Raw genomic sequence first — 8,015 nt, forward strand, 5'->3', positions numbered from 1 at the left:
CCGGAAAGAAATTGATCAGGTAAGCTTAAATTTTGTTTTCTTTCTTTCCTAAGGCATGGAGAGTCCACAATTTCATTCCAATTACTAGTAGGAACCAATACCCAAACTAGAGGAAACAGAATGAAAGGGAGGGAGAACAAGACAGACGGACCTAAACAGAAGGCACCACCACTTGAAAAACTTTTCTCCCAAAGGAAACCTCAGCCGAGGCAAAAGTATAAAATTTGTAGAATTTGGAAAAAACATGCAAAGAGGACAATGTAGCCTCCTTGCAAATTTGCTCCACAGAAGCTTCATTTTTGCAAGCCCAGGAAGAAGAGACAGCTCTAGTGGAATGAGGCTTTATTCTCTCAGGATGCTGTTATCCATCTGTCTCATAAGGATAACACTTCTCAACCAGAGAGAAAGAGTAGTAGAAGTGGCCTTCTGACCACTACACTTACCAGAAAAAATGAACAGGGCAGAAGATTGCAGAAAATCTTTAGTTGTTTGAAGGTAAAATTTTAGAGCAGGCACAACATCCAGGTTATGCAAAAGACATTCCTTCTGGGGAGGATTGGGACAGAAAGAAGTTAAAACAATTTCCTGATGAATATTGCGATCCGACACTAGCTTAGGAAGGAATCCCAGCGTAGTACGAAGGACCGCCATATCCGTATGAAAAATAAGGAAAGGTGGAGTCACATTGTAAAGCCGAAAACTCAGAAATTCTGCGAGCAGAAGAATAGCAAAACCTTCCAAGATAACAATTTAACATCAACAGAATGCATTGGCTTAATTGGAGCCTGCTGCAAAAACTTTAGCACAAGATTGAGGCTCCAAGGAGGAGCAACAGGATGAAACAAAGGCCTGATACTGACCAGAGCCTGAACAAAAGATTGGACATCTGGCTGATCTGCCAGATGTTAGAGCAAAAGAATAGACAGTGCAGAAATCTGACCCATCAGAGTACTAACTGACAAACCCTTCTCCAGGTCCTCCTGAAGAAAAAAAAAGACAAAAATCTGGGAACCCTAAAAGACTACTGCACCAGGTGTTCCCAGGCAGTTTCCCATCCAGGTACTAACCAGGCCTGGCCCTGCTTAACTTCCAAGATCAGACGGAATCAGGTGCATTCAGGGCAGTGTGACAGTAGACTCCAAGAGAAATCCTTCGATTCACACCAATAAAGGTATTTGCCCATACTTTATGGTAAATCTTGCAAGTAACAAATTACGAGCTTGAAGCATGGTATTAATGACCTTTTTAGAGAAGCCACGCCTAGCCAAAAGTAGGCATTCAATTTCCAAGCTGTCAGCTTCAGAGAATCCAGGTTTGGGAGTAGGAAGGGACCATGAAGTAGAAGGTCCTTCCTCAGAGGAAATCTCCAAGGAGGAAAAGAAGACATCTTCACTAGATCCACGAACCAGATCCTGTGAGGTCAGGCAAGAGCTATTAGAATCACAGGCACTTTCTCCTGTTAGATATGAGCAAAGACTTGTAGAAGAAGAGCAAACGGAGGAAACAGGTAAGCTAGACCGAAGTTCCAAGTGACCGCAAGAGCATCTATTAGAACAGCTAGAGGATCTCTAGCTCAAGAACCGTACTTTGGAAGATTGACGTTCTGACACGATGTCATCAGATCCAAGTCCGGAACCTCCACCTGAGGGTTATCATTGAGAATATCTCCAGATGGAGAATCCACTCCCTAATAAGAAAAGTCTGCCTTCTCAGAGAAACCGCTTCCCAGTAGTCCACCCCTGTAATGTGGATGGCAGATATTGAGAGATTACGCCTACTGAAAAATGCGGATCATCTCCTTCATTGCTTAAGAACTACGAGTTCCTCCCTGGTGGTTGATATAAGCCACCGAGGTGAAGTTGACCGATCAAAATCTGATAAACCGGACCTAGGCTAGTTTAAGCCAAGCTGACAAGGCAATGAAAATTGCTCTCAACTCCAAGATGTTTATGGGAAGAAAGAACTCTTCCCGAGTCCAAATGCCCTAAGCTTTGAGGGAACCCCAAACAGTGCCCCAGCCTAACAGGCTGGCGTCCACGGTCACAAGAAGGTCCTGCGAAATCCACCACGAGAGAGAGTCTCTTGTTAGGGGATCCAGATCTATCGACCTGTGAAAGATCTGAGTGGTCTCCGTTCCATTGATTGAGCATGCATAACTGCAGAGGCCTTAGATGGAATTGAGCCAAAGGAATGATGTCCATGGAAGCAACCATCAGACCATCACCTCCATGCATTGAACCGTTGATGGACGGATAGAAAACTGAAGTGAAAGGCAAGAAGCTTGAATTTTCTGACATCTGTCAGAGAAATATATATGGATAGAGAAGCTATAATTGTTCTCAAGAAACACACCCTAGTGATTGGTACTAGGAAACTCTTATCTAGATTCACTTTCCACCCAAGGGAAAGTAGAATAGACAACAACAACTTCGTATGAGATCTTGCTAGTTGAAAAGATGACGCTTGAACCAAGATATCTTCCAGGTAAGGCGCCATCACTGTTCCTTCTGACCACCGCCAAAAGAGCCCCAAGAATCTTAGTAAAGATTCAAGGAGCCGTACCAAGGCCAAAAGGAAGGGTAACAAACTGGAAATGGTTGTCCAGAAATGCAAACCTCAGAAAACTGTAAAGCTCCCTGAAAATAGGAACATGAAGATACGCGTCCTTCAGATCTATGGTCATCATGAACTGACCCTCTTGGACCAAGGGAAGAATGGAACAAATAGTTTCTATTTGAAGGACGAAACCTTGAGGAATTTGTTGAGACACTTTAGGTCTAGAATGGGACTGAAAATTCCCTCCTTTTTGGGAACCACAAAGAGATTTGAATAGAATCCTTGACCCAGTTCCTCTACAGGAACTGGAACAACCACACACAGGAAAGATAGGTCCTTTATATAGTTTAAGAAGGCCTCTCTCTTTACCTGGATTGTAGATAATCTTGACAGAATAAATCTGGGCCTGGGGAGACGAGACTTGAATCCTATTCTGTATCCCTGAGATACCTCCACAGCCCAAGGATCTGGGACATTGAGGATCCAAGCCTGCTGAAAAAAGAAAAAAGCCTGCCCCACATTTGATCCAAGACAGGATCTTAGAGTCCGAGGAAAGCGTCTTAGGTTCTCCAGGTCCTGTGGAAATCCTAGACTCTTGTTACAGCCTCAGACCAAGACTTTAGTTGTGTATCTCTGCGACAAGAGCTGCAAAGATAGAAAAATTGGTTCCCAGCTTAACGACTTGATTGCTTGTATCACAGATAAAATATTAGCCATCTCTTATTGCCTGATCCTATCCTGGATCTCCTCTATGGTAGTCTCCTAAAAAATAAGGTAGACAAGGAGTCGCACCAATAAAAGGGCAGTACCCGCAACTATAGAAATACTTGCAACTGGTTGCCAAAGCCACTCCTACTTAAATAAGTTTCTAGCTTCTAATCTATAGATTCCTAGAAAGAGGAACTATCCTCAAGGGATAATAGAAGTCCTCTTGTTAGAGAGGAAATAGCGCCTTAGGCACAGTGTGCCATGAGTCACGCACAGAGCCAGCAATAAAAACATAATTTAATTTCCTTCTGTATGAGGAGAGTCCACGGTATCTTTCCTTACTGTTGGGAAATACTGAACCTGGCCACCAGGAGGAGGCAAAGACACCCCAGCCAAAGGCTTAAATATTCCCCCCTTCGCTCATATCCCAGTCATTCTGCCAAGGGAACAAGGAACAGTAGGAGAAATATCAGGGCATAAATGGTGCCGGAAGAGAAAAACTTAATTTATGCTTAACTGATAAATTTATTTCTCTTGTGGTGTATCCAGTCCACGGATCATCCATTACTTGTGGGATATTCTCCTTCCCAACAGGAAGTTGCAAGAGGATCACCCACAGCAGAGCTGTCTATATAGCTCCTCCCCTAACTGCCACCTCCAGTCATTCGACCGAAGACAAGCAAGAGAAAGGAGAAACTATAGGGTGCAGTGGTGACTGTAGTTTAAAAATAAAAAACACCTGCCTTAAAATGACAGGGTGGGCCGTGGACTAGATACACCACAAGAGAAATAAATTTATCAGGTAAGCATAAATTATGTTTTCTCTTGTAAGGTGTATCCAGTCCACGGACCATCCATTACTTGTGGGATACCAATACCAAAGCTAAAGTACACGGATGAAGGGAGGGACAAGGCAGGTACTTAAACGGAAGGAACCACTGCCTGTAAAACCTTTCTCCCAAAAATAGCCTCCGAAGAAGCAAAAGTATCAAATTTATAGAATTTTGAAAAGTATGTAGCGAAGACCAAGTCGCCGCCTTACAAATCTGTTCAACAGAAGCCTCATTTTTAAAGGCCCATGTGGAAGCCACAGCTCTAGTAGAATGAGCTGTAATCCTCTCAGGAGGCTGCTGGCCAGCAGTCTCATAAGCTAAGCGTATTATACTTCTTAGCCAAAGCGAAAGAGAAGTTGCCGAAGCTTTTTGGCTTTCCTCTGTCCAGAGAAGACAACAAACAAAGCAGATGTTTGACGAAAATCTTTAGTAGCTTGTAAATAATACTTTAAAGCACGAACCACATCAAGATTGTGTAATAGACGTTCCTTCTTTGAAGAAGGATTAGGACACAATGACGGAACAACAATCTCCTGATTGATATTCTTAGTAGATACCACCTTAGGTAAAAACCCAGGTTTGGTACGCAAAACTACCTTATCTGCATGGAAGATCAGATAAGGGGAATCACATTGTAAGGCAGATAACTCGGAAACTCTACGAGCCGAGGAAATAGCTACCAAAAATAGAACTTTCCAAGATAAAAGTTTGATATCTAAGGAATGAAGAGGTTCAAACGGAACCCCCTGAAGAACTTTAAGAACCAAATTTAAACTCCATGGTGGAGCAACAGGTTTAAACACAGGCTTGATTCTAACTAAAGCCTGACAAAATGCCTGAACGTCTGGAACATCCGCCAGACGCTTGTGCAAAAACATAATTTATGCTTACCTGATAAATTTATTTCTCTTGTAGTGTAGTCAGTCCACGGGTCATCCATTACTTATGAGATTATATCTCCTTCCCAACAGGAAGTTGCAAGAGGATAACCCAAGCAGAGCTGCTATATAGCTCCTCCCCTCACACGTCATATCCAGTCATTCGACCGAAACAAGACGAGAAAGGAGAAACCATAGGGTGCAGTGGTGACTGGAGTTTAATCAAAATTTAAACCTGCCTTAAAGACAGGGCGGGCCGTGGACTGACTACACTACAAGAGAAATAAATTTATCAGGTAAGCATAAATTATGTTTTCTCTTGTTAAGTGTAGTCAGTCCACGGGTCATCCATTACTTATGGGATACCAATACCAAAGCAAAAGTACACGGATGATGGGAGGGACAAGGCAGGAACTTTAAACCGAAGGAACCACTGCCTGAAGAACCTTTCTCCCAAAAATAGCCTCCAAAGAAGCAAAAGTGTCAAATTTGTAAAATTTCGAAAAAGTGTGAAGTGAAGACCAAGTTGCAGCCTTGCAAATCTGTTCAACAGAGGCCTCATTCTTAAAGGCCCAGGTGGAAGCCACAGCTCTAGTGGAATGAGCTGTAATTCTTTCAGGAGGCTGCTGTCCAGCAGTCTCATAGGCTAAACGTATTATGCTACGAAGCCAAAAAAAGAGAGAGGTAGCCGAAGCCTTTTGACCTCTCTTCTGTCCAGAGTAAACGACAAACAGAGAAGAAGTTTGACGAAAATCTTTAGTTGCCTGCAAATAGAACTTCAGGGCACGGACCACGTCCAGATTATGCAAAAGTCGTTCCTTCTTTGAAGAAGGGTTAGGACACAAAGATGGAACAACAATCTCTTGATTAATATTCCTGTTAGAAACTACCTTAGGTAAGAACCCAGGTTTAGTACGCAGAACTACCTTGTCTGAATGAAAAATTAGATAAGGAGAATCACAATGTAAGGCAGATAACTCAGAGACTCTTCGAGCCGAAGAAATAGCCATCAAAAACAGAACTTTCCAATATAACAGCTTGATATCAATGGAATGAAGGGGTTCAAATGGAACACCTTGCAAAACGTTAAGAACTAAGTTTAAGCTCCATGGCGGAGCAACAGTCTTAAACACAGGCCTAATCCTAGCCAAAGCCTGACAAAAAGCCTGAACATCTGACACTTCTGCCAGACGTTTGTGAAGAAGAATAGACAGAGCCGAAATCTGTCCCTTTAACGAACTAGCAGATAAGCCCTTTTCTAAACCCACTTGTAGAAAAGACAATATCCTAGGAATCCTAACCTTACTCCATGAGTAACTCTTGGATTCGCACCAATATAAATATTTACGCCATATCTTATGGTAAATTTTTCTGGTAACAGGTTTCCGAGCCTGTATTAAGGTATCAATAACCGACTCCGAGAAGCCACGCTTTGATAGAATCAAGCGTTCAATCTCCATGCAGTCAGTCTCAGAGAAATTAGATTTGGATGGTTGAAAGGACCCTGAATTAGAAGGTCCTGCCTCAGAGGCAGAGACCATGGTGGACAGGACGACATGTCCACTAGGTCTGCATACCAGGTCCTGCGTGGCCACGCAGGCGCTACCAAAATCACCGATGCTCTCTCCTGTTTGATCTTGGCAATCAGTCGAGGCAGCATCGGGAATGGTGGAAACACATAAGCCATATTGAAGACCCAAGGGGCTGTCAGAGCATCTATCAGCACCGCTCCCGGGTCCCTGGATCTGGATCCGTAACAAGGAAGCTTGGCGTTCTGGCGAGACGCCATGAGATCCAGATCTGGTTTGCCCCAACGATGAATCAGTTGAGTGAAGACCTCCGGATGAAGTTCCCACTACCCCGGATGAAAAGTCTGGCGACTTAGAAAATCCGCTTCCCAGTTCTCCACGCCTGGGATGTAGATCGCTGACAGGTGGCAAGAGTGAGACTCTGCCCAGCGAATTATCTTTGAGACTTCCAACATCGCTAGGGAACTCCTGGTTCCCCCTTGATGGTTGATGTAAGCCACAGTCGTGATGTTGTCAGACTGAAATCTGATGAACCTCAGAGTTGCTAACTGAGGCCAAGCTAGAAGAGCATTGAATATCGCTCTTAACTCCAGAATATTTATTGGGAGGAGTTTCTCCTCCATGAGTCCATGAATTCCAGACTGCGCCCCAACCTAGAAGGCTGGCGTCTGTTGTTACAATCGTCCAATCTGGCCTGCGAAAGGTCATCCCTTTGGACAGATGGGGCCGAGAAAGCCACCATAGAAGAGAATCTCTGGTCTCTTGATCCAGATTTAGTAGAGGGGACAAATCTGAGTAATCCCCATTCCACTGACTGAGCATGCACAATTGCAGTGGTCTGAGATGCAGGCGCGCAAATGGTACTATGTCCATTGCCGCAACCATTAAGCCGATTACTTCCATGCACTGAGCTACTGACGGGTGTGGAATGGAATGAAGGGCACGGCAAGTATTTTGAAGCTTTAATAACCTGGACTCCGTCAGGTAAATTTTCATCTCTATAGAATCTATGAGTCCCTAGGAAGGGAACCCTTGTGAGTGGTAATAAAGAACTCTTTTCCACGTTCACCTTCCACCCATGCGACCTCAGGAACGCCAGAACTATCTCTGTGTGAGACTTGGCAATTTGAAAACTTGACGCTTGAATCAGAATGTCGTCTAGGTACGGAGCCACCGCTATGCCTCGCGGTCTTAGTACCGCCAGAAGAGAGCCCAGAACCTTTGTAAAGATTCTCGGGGCCGTAGCTAACCCGAAGGGAAGAGCTACAAACTGGTAATGCCTGTCTAGGAAGGCAAACCTTAGGTACCGATAATGATCTTTGTGAATCGGTATGTGAAGGTAGGCATCCTTTAAGTCCACTGTGGTCATGTATTGACCCTCTTGGATCATGGGTAGGATGGTTCGAATAGTTTCCATTTTGAATGATGGAACTCTTAGGAATTTGTTTAAGATCTTTAGGTCCAAGATTGGTCTGAAGGTTCCCTCTTTCTTGGGGACCACAAACAGATTT

At 43.9% G+C, this 8,015-nt stretch overlaps 1 pseudogene; it reads right to left on the reverse strand.

The window, feature by feature from the left end:
* Nucleotides 1-1,018: 1,018 nt before the first annotated feature.
* LOC128650793 (uncharacterized) lies at nt 1,019-1,137 on the reverse strand (annotated as a pseudogene).
* Between the last annotated feature and the right edge of the window lie 6,878 nt (nt 1,138-8,015).

Source organism: Bombina bombina, chromosome 2 (genome assembly GCF_027579735.1).
Source record: "Bombina bombina isolate aBomBom1 chromosome 2, aBomBom1.pri, whole genome shotgun sequence".
NCBI classification, from domain to species: Eukaryota; Metazoa; Chordata; class Amphibia; order Anura; family Bombinatoridae; genus Bombina; species Bombina bombina.